The sequence below is a fragment of the Pristiophorus japonicus genome, unplaced genomic scaffold, assembly GCF_044704955.1.
Source record: "Pristiophorus japonicus isolate sPriJap1 unplaced genomic scaffold, sPriJap1.hap1 HAP1_SCAFFOLD_231, whole genome shotgun sequence".
NCBI classification, from domain to species: Eukaryota; Metazoa; Chordata; class Chondrichthyes; family Pristiophoridae; genus Pristiophorus; species Pristiophorus japonicus.
Genome location: NW_027252026.1, coordinates 925345 through 944306, shown reverse-complemented (window position 1 = coordinate 944306; position 18962 = coordinate 925345). Strand labels below are relative to the sequence as shown.

The 18962-nt window shown below is 47.9% G+C and overlaps 1 long non-coding RNA gene and 1 pseudogene across 2 annotated transcripts in view; both read left to right on the top strand.

The window, feature by feature from the left end:
- LOC139245689 (uncharacterized) overlaps nucleotides 1-18962 on the top strand; it is a 304862-nt pseudogene that overhangs the window by 38765 nt on the left and 247135 nt on the right.
- The window catches only part of LOC139245694 (uncharacterized), a 46786-nt gene continuing 40207 nt past the window's right edge, over nucleotides 12384-18962 (top strand). For both annotated transcript variants that reach the window (XR_011590066.1, XR_011590065.1), the window contains exon 1: nucleotides 12384-12462. This is a non-coding gene — a long non-coding RNA (uncharacterized lncRNA). The remainder of the gene's footprint in view (nucleotides 12463-18962) is intronic.

Here is an 18962-nt window from a genome sequence, read left to right as displayed (position 1 = left end):
TGAATGTTGTGTGGTGATGAACAGCTTTTACTAAATCATTAACACCCACAGCCGCACACACACAAATCCTCTCCTTTGGTCACACTGAGTATTGTAACCAGGTTAAAAGTAGCCAGCACACTTCATTTTCTGATTCAACATTTTCCATTGGTTTCAAGGGTTAAGCAAATTATTGGCTCTGATGTTTTCCAACAAGAGCTATGTCACATTAATTCTGGGAAAACAGACCATAATAATCAAGGGAAAGTTACGTATAGAATCATAGAAATTTACAGCATGGAAGGAGGTTATTTTGGCCCATCGTGTCCGCACCGGCCGACCAAGAGCTATCCAGCCTAACCCCACTTTCCAGCTCTTGGAACGTAGCCCTGTAGGTTACGGCACTTTAAGTGCACATCCAAGTATTTTTTAAATGTGGTGAGGGTTAATGCCTCTACCACCCTTTCAGGTAGAGAGTTTCAGATTCCCACTACCCTCTGGGTAAAGACATTTCCCCTAATATCTCCTCTAAACCTCCTCCCAATTACTTTAAATCTATGTCCCCTGGTTGTTAACCCCTCTGCAAAGGGAAACAGGTCCTTCCTATCTATTCTATCTCGGCCCCTCATAATTTTATACACCTCAATCAGGTCTCCCCTCAGCCTCCTCTGTTCCAAAGAAAACAGACCCAGCATCTCCAATTTTTCCTCAAAGCCAAAATTCTCCAGCCCAGGCAACATTCTTGTAAATCTCCTCTGCACCCTTTCCAGTGCAATCACATCTTTCATAGAAACATAGAAAATAGGTGCAGGAGTAGGCCACTTGGCCCTTCCAGCCTGCATCACCATTCAAAAAGATCATGGCTGATCATTCACCTCAGTACCCCTTTCCTGCTTTCTCTCCATATCCCTTGATCCCTTTAGCCGTAAGGGCCAACTCCCTCTTGAATATATCTAACGAACTGGCATCAACAATTCTGTGTGGTAGAGAATTCCACAGGTTAACAACTCTCTGAGTGAACAGATTTCTCCTCATCTCGGTCCTAAATGGCTTACCCCTTATCCTTACTGTGACCCCTGGTTCTGGACTCCCCCAGCATCGGGAACATTCTTCCTGCATCTAACCTGTCCAGTCCCGTCAGAATTTGATATGTTTCTATGAGATCTCCTCTCATCCTTCTAAACTCCAGTGAATAGAGGCCCAGTCGATCCAGTCTCTCCTCATGTCAGTCCTGCCATCCCAGGAATCAGTCTGGTGAACCTTCGCTGCACTCCCTCAATAGCAAGAACATCCTTCCTCAGATTAGGAGACCAAAACTGAACACAATATTCCAGGTGAGGCCTCACCAAGGCCCTGTACAACTGCAGTAAGACCTCCCTGCTCCTATACTCAAATCCCCTCGCTATGGAAGCCAACATGTCATTTGCCTTCTTCACCACCTGCTGTACCTGCATGCCAACTTTCAATGACTGATGTACCATGACACCCAAGTCTCGTTGCACCTTTTCCTAATCTGCCGCCATTCAGATAATATTCTGCCTTCATGTTTTTGCCACCAAAGTGGCTAACCTCACATTTATCCACATTATACTGCATCTACCATGCATTTTCCCACTCACCTAACCTGTCCAAGTCACCCTGCAGCCTCTTAGCATGCTCCTCACAGCTCACACCGCCACCCAGCTTAGTGTCATCTGCAAACTTGAAGATATTACTCTCAATTCCTTCATGTAAATCATTTATATATATTGTAAATAGCTGGGGTCCCAGCACTGAGCCCTGCGGCACCCCACTAGTCACTGCCTGCCATTCAGAAAAGGATCCGTTTAACCCGACTCTCTGCTTCATGTCTGCCAACCAGTTCTCTATCCACGTTAATACATTATCCCAATACCATTTGCTCTAATTTTGCACACCAATCTCTTGTATGGGACCTTGTCAAAAGCCTTTTGAAAGTCCAAATACACCACATCCACTGGTTCTCCCTTCTCCACTCTACTAGTTGCATCCTCAAAAAATTCCAGAAGATTTGTCAAGTATGATTTCCCTTTCATAAATCAATGCTGACTTGGCCCGATCCTGTCACTACTTTCCAAATGCGCTGCTATTTCATCTTTAATAATTGATTCAAAATTTTCCCCACTACTGATGTCAGGCTAACTGGTCTATAATTATCCGTTTTCTCTCTCTTTCTCCTTTTGTAAAAAGTGGTGTTACATTAGCTACCCTCCTTTCCTGTAATGGGGTGACAGAACTGCACACAGTACTCCAGCTGCGGCCTAACCAGTGCTTTTACAGTTCAAGCTTAACCTCCTAGCTCTTGTATTCCATGCCTCGACTAACAAGGGCAAGTATTCTCTCTGCCTTCTTAACCACCTTATCTACCTGGCCTACTACCTTTAGGGATCTGTGGACCTGCATTCCAAGGTCCCTTTGTTCCTCTACACTTTTCAGTGTCGTACCAGTTACTGTGTGTTCCCTTGCCTTGTTAGACCTCCCCAAATGCATTACCTCACACTTATCCGGATTGAATCCATTTTCCACTGTTCCAACCGCCTGACCAGTACATTGATATCGCCTTGCAATCCGCAGCTTGCTTCTTCATTATCAACCACACAGCCTATTTTAGTGTCATCTACAAACCTCTTAATCATACCCCCAACATTCAAGACCAAGTCATTGATATATACCACAAAAAGCAAGGGATCCAGCACTGAGCCCTGCGGACCCCTACTGGATACAGCCTTCCAGGCACAAAAACACCCATCAACCATTACCCATTGCTTCCTGCCCATGAGCCAATTTTGGATCCAACTTGCCACTTTGCCCTGGATCCCATGGGCTTTTACTTTCGTGACCAGTCTGTCATGTGGGATCTTATCAAAAACTTTGCTAAAATCCATATACACTACATCATACACTCTGTCCTCTTTGACCCTCCTCGTTACCTCCTCAAAAAATTCAATCAAGTAAGTCAGACATGACCTTCCCTTAACCAATCCGTGCTGACTATCCTTGATTAATCCCTGTCTTTCCAAATGAAGATTTATCATGTCCCTCAGGATTTTTCCCAACACTGAGTTAAGACTGACTGGCCTGTAACTACTTGGTCTATCCATTTCTCCCTTTTTAAACAAAGGTACAACATCAGCAATCCTCCAGTCCTCTGGCACCACACCTGTAGCCAGAGAGGATTGGAAAATGATGGTCAGAGCCTCTGCTATTTCTTCTTTTGCTTCTCTTAACAGGGATACATTTCATCCGGGCCTGGGGATTTATCCCCTTTCAAAGTTGTTAAGCCCCTTAATACTTCCTTTCTCACAATGTCTATCTCATCTAATATTTCACACTCCTCCTCCTTCATTGCAAAGTCTTCATCGCTCCTCTCTTTTGTGAAAACAGATGCAAAATATTCATTAAGAATCATACCCACATCTTCTGCCTCCACACACAGATTTACTTTATGGTATCTAATAGGCCCCACTCCTTTTCTAGTTATCCTCATGCTCTTAATGTATTTATAAAACATCTTTGGGTTGTCCCTGATTCTACTTGCCATGAATGGCAGCAAAACATTCCTGGTTACAGGATTTTCAGACGAGATAGAGAGGGGGATAAAAAATGGAAGGGGTACTCGCAATATTGGAAACAATTACAGCTGTGAGGAGGGATAATACGTTAGAAAGATCATCAAATGAGGCCTTATGAGTTGAACTGAAGAACAAAAAAGGGGCAATCACACTGCTGGGAGTGTACTATAGACCCCCAAATCGTCAGAGGAAGATACAAGAGCAAATATAAGCACATTTCTGAGAAGTGCAAAAACAATAGGGGATTTCAACTACCCTAACATGAACTGAGATAGAATCAGTGTAAAACGTACAGAGGGTGCAGAATTCATAAAATGCATTCAGCAGAACGTTTTTAATCAGTCGTTGCAAGCCCAACAAGAGAGGGGCGGTTCTGGTCTTAGTTTTATGGAATGATGCTGGACAGATGGTAGGGGTATCAGTGGGAGAGCATTTTGGTGATAGTGATCATAATTCAGTTAGATTTAGTGTAGTTATGGAAAAGGGGAAAGTTAAACCAAGAGTAAAAGTTCTCAGTTGGGGAAAGGCCAATTTTACTAAGCCGAGATGTGACTTAGCAAAAGTGGACTTCAAACAGCAACAAAGGTAAATCAGTGTTGGAGCAGTGGTGGGACTCCCAAATCTAGAACTCCATGGATGTCAAGGGACATACAGTGGGATAAGGCAAAAAAGGGAAGTGTATGTTGGATACCAAGAGCTAAATACTGCAGAAAGCCTAGAGGAGTAAAGTGCAGGGGTAAAATTAAAAAATTAGGAATGCAAAGATATGAAAAAATATTGGCAAGTAAAATCAAGAATGTTTTATAACTATATAAAGAGCATGAGGATAACTAAAGAAAGAGTAGTCTGTGGGAGACCAAAAAAGGAAGATTGTGATGGAGGATATGGGTATGGTTCTTAATGAATACTTTGCATCTGTCTTCACAAAAAGGAGAGACAATGCAAACATTGTAGTTAAGGGGGAGGAGTGTGAAATATTAGATGAAATAACCGTAGTGAGAGAGGAAATATTAAGGGGTTTAATATCCTTGAAAGTAGATAAATCGCCAGACCCGGATGTAATGTATCCCAGACTGTTAGGAGAAGCAAGGAAGAAAATAGCAGAGGCTCTGACCATCATTTTCCAATCCTCTCAGGCTACAGGCTGGAGGACTGGAGGACTGCTAATGTTGTACTATTGTTTAAAAAAGGAGAAAGGGATAGAGCAAGTAATTACAGGCCAGTCAGCCTAACCTCGGTGGTGGGAAAATTGTTGGAAACATTTGTGAGACGCAGTCTTAATCATCATTTAGAAAGGCTTGAATTAATCAAGGACAATCAGCATGGATTTGTTAAAGGAAGGTCATGTCTGACTAACTTGATTATTTTTTGAGGAGGTAACAAGGATGGTTGATGAGGGTAGTGCGTTTGTCTACATGGATTTTAACAAGGCATTTGACAAGGTCCAACATGGCAGACTGGTCAGGAAAGTAAAAGTCCATGTGATCCAAGGGGAAGTGGCAAGTTGGATCCAAAATTGGCTCAGTTGCAGGAAGCAAAAGGTAATGGTCGACGGGTGTTTTGGTGACTGGAAGGCTGTTTCCAATGGGGTTCCGCAGGGCTCAGTAGTAGGTCCCTTGCTTTTTGTGGTATGCGTCAATGATTTAGATTCCAATATAGGAGGTATGATTAAGAAGTTTGAAGATGATACAAAAATTGGCCATGTGGTTGGCACTGAGGCAGACTGCAGGAAGATGCCAATGGACTGGTCAAGTGGGCAGAAAGGTGGCAAATGGAATTCAATGAAGAAGTGTGAGACATTCCATTTGGGGAGGGTTAACAAGGCAAGGGAATACACAATAAATGGTAGGATACGGAGAAGTGTAGAGGAATAGAGGGTTCTTGAAATGCATGTCCACAGATCCCTGAAGGTAACAGGACAGGCAGATACGGTGATTAAGAAGGCATACGGGATACTTTCCTTTCTCAGCTGAGGCATAGAATAAACGAGCAGGGAGCTTATGCTAGAACTGCATTAAAACACTTGATAGGCCACAGCTAGAGCACAGCATACTGTTCTGGTCACCACATTACAGGAAAGATGTAATTGCACTAGAGATTGTGCAGAGGAAATTTACGAGAATTTTTCCATGACTGGTGAATTTTAGCTATGAAGAAAGATTGGATAGGCTGGTGTTGTTTTCTTTGGAACAGAGGTGGCTGAGGGGAGACTTATTGAGGTGTATAAAATGATGAGGGGCCAAGATAAGAGTGGATAGGAATGACCTACAGGCAACTCTCGATTATCCGTACACGGATCCAACGGGAAACCGTTGTATCGGGATTTAAAATTCTGTGGCTAACAAGTGAAAAGACAGCTCCAAATAATTTGGAAAAATCGCCTTCCAAACACTGTGCTCATTTATATTTGCTCATTCTCTCTCGCACACACAATCTCGCACATTTTCTCTCTCACACACTCTCTCACTCACCATAAAAATCACCCTCCTCTGCCTTTACTTTGCTGAGGTGTGTGCGCGCTGCTGCAGCCGCTGTCTCTCGCGGCCGCCGCTGACGTTGGGAACAGGGATGGTGCTGGCACCGGGTTCCAGGCACAGAACCTGTACATGCATGCTGGTAATGTCTATCTTTTGTTACTGTTTGTATTGATTCATTCAAGTTTTAACTTATAAATGTAAACTCGCCCTAACGGAAAAATCGTTTACCCGAAATAGCTCAATCCCCGTGGGACCCGGATAATCGAGAGTTGCCTGTATTTTCCTTAGCAGAGGGGTCAACAACCAGGGGGTATAGATTTAAGGTGATTGGTAGGACTAGAGGGGAGTTGAGAACTTTTTCCACTGAGAGAGCAGTGGGGCTCTGGAATTCACTGCCTAAAAGGCTGGGAGAGGCAAAAACCCTCATCACATTTAAAAAGTACTTGGATATGCACTTGAAGTGCCATACCCTACAAGGATACAGACCAAGAACTGGAAAGTGGGATTAGGCTGGATAGCTCTTAGTTCTCCGGCACAGACACGATGGGTTGAATTGCCTCCTGTGCCATGAATTTCCACGATTCTGATTCACACAATCCTGAGACCTACCAGTCTGTATGGCTCAGATATGCCCGGGATAAACTCAATGTCTGAATTGTCACATTTTACACGAGATTACTGCAGATAACTGTTTTTAATTTTGTTCAAAACAGGCAATATCATCATCATAGGCAGTCCCTCAAAATCGAGGAAGACTTGCTTCCACTCTAGAAGTGAGTTCTCAGGTGACTGAACAGTCCAATAGGGGAATTACAGTCTCTGTCACAGGTGGGGCAGACAGTCATTGAAGGAAAGAGTGGGTGGGACTGGTTTGCCGCACGCTCCTTCCGCTGCCTGCGCTTGTTTTCTGCATGCTCTCGGTGACGAGACTCGAGGTGCTCAACGCCCTTCCGGATGCTCTTCCCCCACTTAAGGCAATCTTTGCCCAGGGATTCCCAGGTGTCAGTGGGGATGTTGCACTTTATCAAGGAGGCTTTGAGGGTGCCCTTGAAATGTTTCCTCTGCCCACCTGGGGCTCGCTTGCTGTGTCGGAGTTCAGAGTACAACGCTTGCTTTGGGAGTCTTGTGTCGGACATGCGGACAATGTGGCCTGCCCAATGGAGCTGGTCGAATGTGGTCAGTGTTTCGATGCTGGCCTGATTGACAACACTGATGTTGGTGCGTCTGTCCTCCCAGGGGATTTGCAGGATCTTGCGGAGACATCGTTGGTGGTATTTCTCCAGCGATTTGAGGTCTCTACTGTATATGGTCCACGTCTCCTGAGCATATAGGAGGGCGGGTATCACTACAGCCCTGTAGACCATTTGCCTTCCCAGAAGAAGGTGTAACCTCCACCTTGTTCTTTGATCTGGCCGGATCTGCTTCGGGCGGCACTGTCGATATCGAAGCCTCTAAGTTCCCGGGCATCGATGGCGGTGCGGCATTCCAGTCTGTCGCTGTTGGGGTTGTCCATGAGGGGCCGGATGTTCCAAGTCCCAAACTTCATTTGAAGGGTGGAAGATACATGTGCGTGAGTTTTTTTACGGTGGGGTGGCCACTGCACACCGGCTACCACACGGGCTTAGCAGAGCAAGGTCTTGGTCCAGTGGCAAGGTGGTCCGAGACGATTGGAGACCAGGCACTACTGTATGGGCCTAATTGCCTATGGTGGGGTGTGAGCTGTAAGCTCGGCACTGAGCAGTGCCTTCAGGAGAGGTGGTGGGAGATCTGAGGTGTGATGAGGGAATGGGATGAAACATGCTGGTGCCCTGCTCCATTTTAGCTTCTCGAAGGATTGTGGGAGAAGTCAGAGTGGCCGCCACCATTACCCACGCCACATGCCGAACAGGTGCACCAGGCTCGCGCTGCCTCCGTTGTCCCGGAGACGCTGATGTTTAACTCTCCCTCAGCTGCTCCAGGCTCATGCTGCTGTCTTACGGAGCATCTTACTGCTGTAGTCTCTGGTGACATCGAGACTGTATCTGCTCTCATGCAGTCTCAGCTGGATGCCAAGCGAGATCTGACTGTTGCCATCGCGGCTGGGTCCACCACGGTCCACGGGGAACTTCCGGTGTCGTGCCACACCACTGACCTGTGCTCCAGCTGATTGGTGGGGGTGGTGAGGTGCTGCCCCGGGGGAGTGGAGCAGGCTCCTCGGACCAGGATTCTGATGTGCTTTCTCAGTAGTCCTGAGCTGAGACCTCTCAGTCCGCCATTGCCATCAAGCATGGAATCGCCCCAGCCAATCCTGACTGAATGCACCGAGGAGGATGCGGTGCAGTCTGCAGCTGGCACTTCCAGGGAAAGAGCTGGTCGAGGGCGTCCTAGAAGGACATCTGCAGCTTCTACACCTGAAACACAGCAGCCTTCCCAGACGCATGATGCAGCCACAGGCGAGACACTGGGGCATAGTTCAAGAATAGGTTTGTGTAAGAATAAGCAAATGCACAAGGATGATAATTGATGGTGTATGTTTTTTTGCACCATTCTTTCTTGTGTAATAAATCTTTATTTTGTATTTCAATATCTGTGCAGGTGTCTCATTTCACTGTGGGCAATGATGTGTGAAAGGGCTCATTGGGTTGGCCATGGAGATGCACAGGTGAAGGGTGAAGTGCGCATGAACTCATCAGAAACGAGCAACAATGAGATGGTTTTGCACTTCCCTTGCAGGGTTTGGATGGCGACGCTGCCTCCAGCTTGGCCAGCGACCCGCATCCTGGTCCTCCTCCTGCGCCTCCTCCTCCTTCTGTGCATCGTGCTCCTGTGCCTCCTCCTCACCCTGGACCTCCTACTCCTCCTGGTACTGGTCCTGTGCCTCCTCCTCCTGGTCCTCCTCCTCCTGGTCCTCCTCCTCAGCTGATACTGGTGCCTCGTCCTCCAATGGTTGTGCCCTCATGATTGCCATGTTATGAAGCATGCATCAGACGACCACGAATAGGGAGACCCGCTCAGGCGAGTACTGGAAGAGTGATCCAGGCAACGGAACCTCTGTTTAAGGATTCTGATGCACTGCTCAATGAAGCAGCTGGTGGCTGAATGAGAGTCATTGCCGGCTTGCTGCACAGCAGTCCTGGGGTTGTGAAGGGGAGTCAGCAGCCAAGTGCACAGTGGGTAGCCCTTGTCTCCAAGGACCCAGCCGCAACCTTGGCTTGGTCCAACAAACACGTCAGGCGCACCGCTCTGGCGCTGGATGAAAGCAACGAGGCTGCTGCCAGGATACCAGGCATCAGCTGCCATGATTTTGTGGTGGGGTGTCACACACCAGCTGCACATTGAGGGAGTGGAATCCCTTGCAGTTTCTGAAGATCTCGGGATTGTTCTGTGTCGCCCTCATTGCGACGTGGGTGCAGTCAATGTCACCCTGAACCCTGGGGAAGCCCACACACCTCCCGAATCCGGTCTCCACACCAACTGTTTGTCCCTGCTCATCGGGAAGGATAACTAGTCCCTCCTTCTCTTATAGAGAGCATCTGTCACTTAATGATGGAGCCACGCGCGGTGAAATGTGAAATGTTCGAGATGTCTACTGTAGCAGCTTGGAATGATCAAGTCGCATAGAAATGGAGTGCTATGGTCACCTTGGATGCAACGGTCAGCGCTGTCCTCAACTTTGTTCGAGGCTGGAGGTCTGGCTGCAGGAGATTGCACAGGAATCGAAGTCTCCGGAGACACTGGTCATCCGTCAGGTCCATGTATGAGAACTGCTGTCTGTACACCCTTGGACGATAGGGCCTTCTCCCCGCCATGTCTATGTTCACGTCTTCCGATGGCAGCTGCCTCATTGCCTTCTCCTTCATGCTCTTGCTGCTCCTCACCCTCTGCAGCCTGCTGCTGGCAAGCATCTGCCTCCTGTGCACCCTGCCTTCTCTCCATTTCGCCCAATATCTGGAGTGGGAGGGTCAGTGCAGAATGCTGCGACATGCAACACGCTTTTAAAGGCTGCTGGTGGTCTTGAGCTAGCACTGTGTACCGACCCAAAAAACTGTCGTTGGCATCGACAGGCGGCTGGAAGACTTTTTGAATGAATTTACCTTCCGGGGCGGGTCCGATGCGGTGCGCGCTCGGATGACATCGTTAACGACGCATCTGCTGGAGCGGGGCGGATCTTCACAATGCAGCAAAAACCTTTGAGGGCAATGCCACGAACATCGGCCAGTCCGCCGTGAGTCCCCGGCCATTCCGCGCCGCCCCATAGCCGCTGCTTTCAGGCAGCAAGAGGCTTTATCGGAAGGGGCAATTTCGGCCCCACCCAACGTTAATAAGTGACCTGTTTTAAAATGCCCATGTTCTGTCTCTTTCTACAATGAAGTAAGCTTCCTGTTGGTTACTGTGGCACCTCCCTGTACAATCTCTCAATGCTCAGCTCATGGATACTATTTAAAACTAGACTGAAATAAATGACCAGTAACCAGGGCATTTGCCATCTACATGGTCACCAGCTTGAAACTACCGTCAGTCGTAGGGAGAAAAGCCACTTTAAAATGAATCGCTATTTGAAGTTAACGAAAGGTTCATGTATATTGCTCCATAAAACAGAGCATTCTCTGACTTATTGTGAGTAACACAGGACATCCACTGGCAACCTATTAAAAATGGTGCACAGGATGCATTTCCTGTTTGACTGTCACATTTCCTGTGTCACACTTTGGCTGTCACACCTTCTCATATGCAAAGTTCTCCCAGCCAATAGGATTAAATTTCATATTCATCAACCACCAACAGATCACAACTGCACAGGTGGAGAACGTGAGAATCAGCAGGTAACAAGCAGGAATGAAAAACACCAAAACACGAAGCTCCAAAAACTACAAATTAAGATGTGCAATCAGCAGTCGCTATGATAGGCCCAGGCAAACCAATTCACATCTGGTTTCTTCATCTAACATCAACAGGTTAAAATATACATTGAATCAAATACGTAAGATTTTCAACTTGTGTAAAACTGCTGTTGTGAGCTGACACCCAGTGTACAATCCGCCCAATCCTCATTGCACAAGACAAGGTTCTTTTTAAAAATTAGCCAATCTCCTGTGACGTTGTACATTGTAACCGTAATGTCTTTATGTTGTTCTTCTTGACTTGTCTGCAGACTTTGACATGATTTACCAATCCATCCTCCAAACCCTCTCCACCGTTGACCAGCTGGGTGGGACTGCATTCACCTGGTTTCAATCTTATCTATCTAACCGTTGCCAGAGAATAGTTTCTCTTCCTACTCCTGCATGTTAACTCTGGTTCCCCCCCCAAGAATCTATCCTTGGCCCCCTCCTATTTATCATCTATATTGGCAACGTAAACTTGAGGTCAACCAAAACTCAGCAGCCCGTGTCCTAACTCGCACCAAGTCCCACTCACCCATCACTCCTGTGCTCGCTGACCTACATTAGCTCCCAGTTGAGCAATGCCTCAATTTCAAACTTCTCATCCTTGTTTTCAAATCTCTCCATGGCCTCGCCCCTCCCTATCTCTGTAATCTCCTCCAGCCCCACAACCCCTCGAGATGTCTGCGCTCCTCTAATTCTGCCCTCCTGAGCATCCCGGATTATAATCGCTCCACCATTGGTGGCCGTGCCTTCTGTTGCCTGGCCCCAAGCTCTGGAACTCCCTGCCTAAACCTCTCCGCCTCTCTACCTCGTTCCTCCTTCAAGATGCTCCTTAACAACAACAACTTGTATTTATATAGTGCCTTTAATGTAAAACGTCCCAAGACGCTCCACAAGCTCGGTCAAAGAGGTAGATTTTAGGGAGAGCCTAAAAGGTGTAAAGAGTAGAGAGGTCCCCCGCAACTTTCCTTGTATCTCGGTTCTTTTCTGCTGTTGTCTTTTTTTGTCTGAACTTATTTTTTGTGCACATCAGCTCCCTGCAGAATCTATTCCCTCCTTCACCCTGTCTTGCACTCTTGCTCCTGTTCTGCCCCTCCTGAAAACATTGCAATCTGATGTTTATGTTGCACTCCTGCACAATTCCCAGCCAGGTTTGTCAGTGCTGTTAAATCCGTGCCACCATTGTTTCTCATTCCCTCAGTAAGCCCCACACTCCCAGCATTGACAGACTTTATCTTTTGGCCGTATTTAAAGCTGCTCCTTGCCCTTGTTTATCTGTCCAAGCTCACACTTCCTTTCAGGATTGTTGCTGCACACAACTCATTGATTTGATTTCCCGCTTCTATTCCTTCTCATGCTGTGATTGACCACAAATGGTTTGTTTGTATATTTGGGTCATCCGGTTCAAACTTCCCGCGCGCCCAACCGTCCCCGCCCCGCGCGGGGGCCCCGCCCCGCCCCGCCCCGCGCGGCGCTGGGGACCAATCAGAATGGCGAGTGGATGAGGCGGGAACAGCGGAGCGGCGCCGCGGTTGGAGGCGATGGCGGCCGGTGAGCGGAGGCTGAGCCCGGGCCCGGGCGGGCGGGGAGAGGCTGGGGGCCGGGGCCGGGGCCGGCCTGCAGTGAGCGGGGGGCGGACCCGGGCGGGGGATGGATGGATGGGGTTAGGGGGGAGTGGGCTCCAGGGGCCGAGGTGGTGCGGGGGGGGGGAGTGTGTGGCGGCAGTGGGCTGGAGGAGGCAGTGAGCGGGGCGGGGCGGGGATAAACTCCCTCCAACACTCCCCAGTCAGGGCAGTAACTGCGGCCAATGCCAATAGTTCCCGGGACAACTCCATCTTCCCTCCTGCAGCACACAGGCTCACAGTCCTGGCTGAGAACGTGGGGCCAATCCTTTCAACCCACATCCCAATATGATCGCTTGTATTCGAGCTGTGACAACAATGTGGGGAAGTGAAGTGACATTGAGCCACCTGTGGACCATGGACGGTAACAGGAGACAGCGCGTGTATACAACACATCATCATCATCACAGGCAGTCCCTCGGGATCGGGGGACACTTGCTTCCACTCTAACACTGAGTTGTCAGGTGACGGAACCGTCCAATTGGGGAATGACAGTCTGTGCCACAGGTGGGACACACAGTGGTTGGAGGAAAGGGTGGCTGGGACTGGTTTGCCGCACGCTCCTTCCGCTGCTTGCGCTTGGTTTCTGCACGCTCTCGGCGACGGGACTCGAGGTGCTCAGCGCCCTCCCGGATGCTCTTCCTCCACTTCGGCTGGTCTTTGGCCAGGGACTCCCAGGTGTCAGTGGGGATGTCGCACTTTATCAGGGAGGCTTTGAGGGTGTCCTGGAAACATTTCCTCTGCCCACCTGGGGCTCGCTTCCCGTGTACGACTTCCGAGTAGAGCACTTGATTTGGGAATCCTGTGTCTGGCGTGCGGACAATGTGGCCCGCTCAACGGAGTTGGTCGAGTGTGGTCAGTGCTTCGATGTTGGCCTGATCGAGAACACTGACGGTGCCTCTGTCCTCCCAGGGGATTTGCAGGATCTTGCGGAGATATCGTTGGTGGTATTTCTCCAGCGCTTTGCGGTGTTTACTGTACATAGCCCACGTCTCTGAGCCATACAGGAAGGCGGGTATCGCTACCTCACTGTAGACTATAAGCTTGGTGCCAGATTTGAGGTCCTGGTCTTCAAACAATTTCTTCTTCAGATGACTGAAGGCTGCACTAGAGACGGTGTTGGACCTCGTCATCGATGTCTGCCCTTGCTGATAATAGGCTCCCGAGGTATGGAAAATGGTCCACGTTGTCCAGGGCCGTGCTGTGGACTTTGATGACCGGGGCACAGTGCTATGTGGCGGGGTCAGGTTGGTGGAGGACCTTTGTCTTACGGATGTTTAGTGCAAGGCTATGCTTTCGTAGCCTCAATGATGGTGTTGACCATGGCTTGTAGTTCGGCCTCTGAGTGTGCGCAGAAGCAAGCGCAGTACAGTATACTTCATGGTAGAAGACAAAAACATCCCAATAATGGATAATCAAGGGGCTATCAGGAGGAACTGAAAACAATCACTGCCACTAAAGAAGAAGTACTCAGTAAAATAATGGGACTAAAGGTGGATAAGTTCCCTGGACCTGATGACTTGCATCCTAGGGTCTTAAAAAAAGTGACTGCAGAGATAGTGGATGCATTGGTTGTAATTTAACCAAAATTCCCTGGATTGTGGGAAGGTCCCAGAGGCTGGAAAACTGCAAATGTAATGCCCCTATCTAAAAAAGGAGGCAGACAGAAAGCAGGAAATTATAGACCAGTTAGCCTTACATCTGTCGTTGGCCAAATGCTGGAATCCATTATTAAGTAAGCAGTAGCAGGACATTTGGAAAAGCATAATTCAATTAAGCAGAGTTAGCATGGTTTCATGAAAGGAAAAACATGTTTGACAAATTTGCTGGAATTCTTTGAGGATGTAACGTGCAGGGTGGTTAAGGGGGAACCAGTGGATGTGTATTTGGATTTCCAGAAGGCATTCGATAAGATGCCACATAAAAGATTACTGCACAAGATAAAAGTTCATGGGGTTGGGGATAATATATTAGCACGGATAGAGAATTAGCTAACTAACAGAAAACAGAGAGATGGGATAAATGGGTCATTTTCCGTTTGGTAAACAATAACTAGTGGGGTGCTGCAGGGATCGGTGCTGGGGCCTCAACTATTTACAATCTATAATAATGATTTGGATGAAGGGATTGAGTGCAATTAAGCCAAGTTTGCTGATGATACAAAGATGGGTGGGAAAGCAAGTTGTGAGGAGGGCACAAAACATCTGCAAAGGGATATAGACAGGCTGAGTGGGCAAAAATTTGTCAGGTGGAGTATAATGTGGGAAAGTGTGAGGTTATCCACTGGCAGAATTTTTTTTTAAAAGCAAATTATAATTTAAATGGATAAAAATTGCAAAGTGTTGCAGGGATAAAGATGGAGAAGGTAGAATATGAGAATAAATTAGCAAGAAATATAACAACATACAGTAAGAGCTTCTACAGGTATGTCAAAAGGAAACGAGTAGCTAAAGTAAACGTTGGTCCCTTAGAGGATGAGACTCGGGAATTAATAATGGAAAAACAGGAAAATGGCAGAGACTTTGAACAAATATTTTGTATCGGACTTTACAGTAGAGGACACTAAAAACATCCCAATAATTGATAATTGAGCTATTGTGGGGTGGGAGGCGGGGGTAGACTTGAAACAATCACTATCACTAGACCATAAGTTTGGTGCCAGATTTGAGGGCCTAATCTTCGAACACTCTCTTCCTCAGGCGGCCGACGGTTGCACTGGAGGCGGTGTTGAACCTCGTCGTCGATGTCTGCCCTTGCTGATAATAGGCTCCCGAGGTATGGAAAGTGATCCACGTTGTCCAGGGCCGGGCCGTGGATCTTGATAACTGGGGGGCAGTGCTGTGTTGCGGGGTCAGGTTGGTGTAAGGCCAATGCTTTTCGGTGAAGATGTCGACGATGACTTGGAGTTCAGCCTCTGAATGTGCGCAGACACAAGCGTTGTCCACGTACTGTAGTTTGATGAGAGGGTGCGAGACCCGCCCTCCTGTATGGTTCATATACAGTACACACCTCACATCGCTGGAGAAGTAACTCCAGCGATGCCTCCGCAAGATCCTGCAAATCCCCTGAGAGGACAGACGCACCAATGTCAGTGTTCTCGATCAGGCCAACATCCCCAGCATCAAAGCACTGACCACACTCGACCAGCTCCGTTGGCCGGGCCACATTGTTCGCATACCCGACACAAGACTCCCAAATCAAACGCTCTACTTGGAACTCCTACACGGCAAGCGAGCCCCAGGTGGGCAGAGCTTTCTCCTAGAGCTTTACTGGACACTGATGCATTTCTAAACAGCCAAACAAACCTGTTGACAAGCCATTGCTCTTTTACATAGAAACATAGAAACCTACAGCACAGAAGGAGGCCATTCCGACCCATCGTGTCCGTGCCGGCCGACAAAGATCCACACGGCCCTCGGTCAGCAGCCCTGAAGGTTACAGATAAACCTATGAACAATGTGGAAAATCTAAAAAGCCTAACCAGTCCACCCCCACACAACCGCAACACCCCTTTCACCGAAACATTCTATATCCCACCCCAACCGGAGACAGGTGATCTCCTGAGCGAGGCAAAAACCAGATTTTAAAATCCAGGCCAATTGTGGAAAAACAAATCTGGGAAAATTCTTCTCCGACCCATCCAGGCGATCGAAACTTGTCCCGGAGATCACCCTGGCCATATTCGATTCCCTGCAGTACTTGCCATCTTATCTGCGCCATCCAACAAGAGGTTATCCAGTCTAATCCCACTTAGCAGCTGTAGTTCCGTAACCCTGCAGATTACGGCACTTTTAAGTGCCCATCCAAGCACCTTTTAAATGTGGTGAAGGTTTCTGTATCTGTTACGCTCATAAGAAAGTGATACAATTGAGTACTGTATGCAATGAGTAAGTGTGACCCTAGCTCCTTTAATTAAACTCCAGAGTGTCGGTACAGCATGGGAGGCCTGCTTATATACAGTGCTCCCAAGGGATGCTGGGATTCCTTGGGACTCCGAACAGGTAGGCCCTCTGCTGGTGGTATGATACAGGTTGCCAAGAGTTACATACATAACAGTATCCACCACCCTTCGGGCATTGGGTTCCAGACCCCCATAACCCTCTGAGTGAAGAAGCCTCCCCTCAAATCCCCTCAGAACCTTCCACCAACCACCTTAAAACTATGCCCGCTCGTAATTGACTCCTCAACAAAGGGAAATAGTTCCTTGGTCTCCACTATATCCAGGCCCCTCAAAATGTTATACAACTCAATGAGGTCTCCTCTCGACCTCCTCTGTTCCAAATGAGAACAAAGCTAGCCTATCCAATCATTTCTCATAGCTAAAATTCTCCAGTCCAGGCAACATCCTCATAAATCTCCTCTGAAGCCTCTAGTGCAATCATATCTTTCCTGTAATGTGGTGACCAGAACTGCACGCAGTACTCCAGCTGTGGCCTAACTAGTGTTTTATACAGTTCAAGCATAGCCTTCCTGCTCTTGTATTCTATGCCTCGGCTAACAAAGGCAAGTATTCCGTGTGCCTTCTTAACCACCTTGCCTGCTATCTTCAGTGATCTGTGGACATGCACTCCTAGGTCCCTCTGTTCCTCTACACCTTTGTGTCCTACCATTTATTGTGTATTCCCTTGCCTTGTTGGCCATCCTCAAATGCATTACTTCACACTTCTCCGGAATGAATTCCATTTGCCACTTTTCTGCCCACCTGACCAGTTTATTGATATCTTCCTGAAGTCTACAACTTCCTTCTTCATTATCAACTATGTTATATATGTAAACTTGTATTTACTCTACAGCCACCAGAGGGCTTATCCCCTGGAGTCCCAAGGGATCCCTTAATCCCTTCGGAGCACAGGTATTTAAGGAGGCCTCACAGGTTGGAGAGGCACTCGGGAGACTTGCAATAAAAGACTAAGGTCACACTTTACTTTGAGCTCACAGTGTTCAATCTGACTCTTTCTCCATACATAACTACTGGCGACGAGATACAGATAGCGAACCCAAAGATGCAGAGAACTGGGCATCCTGGAGAAATTCTCGGAGGGAGATGATTGGGAAACTTTTGTGGAGTGACTCGACAAATACTTCGTGGCCAACGAGCTAGATGGGGAAGAGAACGCTGCCAAATGAAGGGCAATCCTCCTCACCGTCTGGGGCACCAACGTATGACCTCGTGAAGAATCTGCTCACCCCAGCGAAACCCACGGAGAAATCATACGATGATTTGTGCACACTGGTCCGAGAGCATTTGAACCCGAAGGAAGACGTTCCGATGGCGAGGTACCGGTTCTACAGCGACAAAAGGTCTGAAGGCCAGGAAGTGGCAAAATATGTCTCCGAGCTAAGACGCCTTGCAGGACATTGCGAATTTGAAGGACATTTGGAGCACATGCTCTGAGACTTTTTCATATTTGGCATTGGCCACGAAAACCATACTTCGCAAACTTTTGACTGTAGAGACCCTAACCTTGAGTAAGGCCATAGCGATAGCCCAGGAGTTCATTGCCACCAGTGACAATACGAAGCAAATCTCTCAGCACACAAGTGCTGCTACAAGTACAAGCAAATCTCTCAGCACACAAGTGCTGCTACAAGTACTGTAAACAAAGCAATGTTGTTTCTGAATCGTAATGTACAGGGCAGGTCACACACACCTGCAGCTGCACGTCCACAGATGTCTGAGTCCACCATCGAGGGTGATGAATGCAAGGCCATTAACACCTTGTTGGCACTGCGGGGGTAATCATCTTTTCCATTCATGCCGATTCAAAAAGTACGTTTGCAAGGGCTGTGGAACATTGGGACACCTCCAACGAGTGTGCAGGTGAGCTGCAAATCCTGTCAAACTACCATGTTGCAGAGGAGGACGGATCAACGGAGGATCACGACGAACCAGAGTCTCAGACCGAAGACTCAGAGGTATATGGGGTGCACACATTTACCATGAAGTGTCCCCCGATAATGCTGAATGTTGAACTAAATGAACTCCCGGTGTCAATGGAGCTGGACACGGGCGTGAGCCAGTCCATCATGGGCAAAAAGACTTTCGAAAGATTGTGGTGCAACAAGGCCTCATGGCCAGTTTTAACTCAAGTTTGCATGAAACTAAGAACTTAAACAAAATAACTTATTCCTGTAATCGGCAGTGCTACCGTAAAGGTCTCCTATGATGGAGCAGTGCGCAAGCTACCACTCTGGGTGGTACCAGGCAATGGTCCCACCCTGCTTAGCAGAAGCTGGCTGGGAACGACATGCTGGAACTTGGACAACGTCCGAGCGCTATCGCCTGCTGACGACACTTCGTGTGCCCAGGTATTAAACAAGTTTCCTTTGCTGTTCGAACCAGGCATCGGGAAATTCCAAGGAGCAAAAGTGCAGATCCACCTAATTCCGGGGGCTCAACCCATCCATCACAAGGCGAGAGCAGTACCG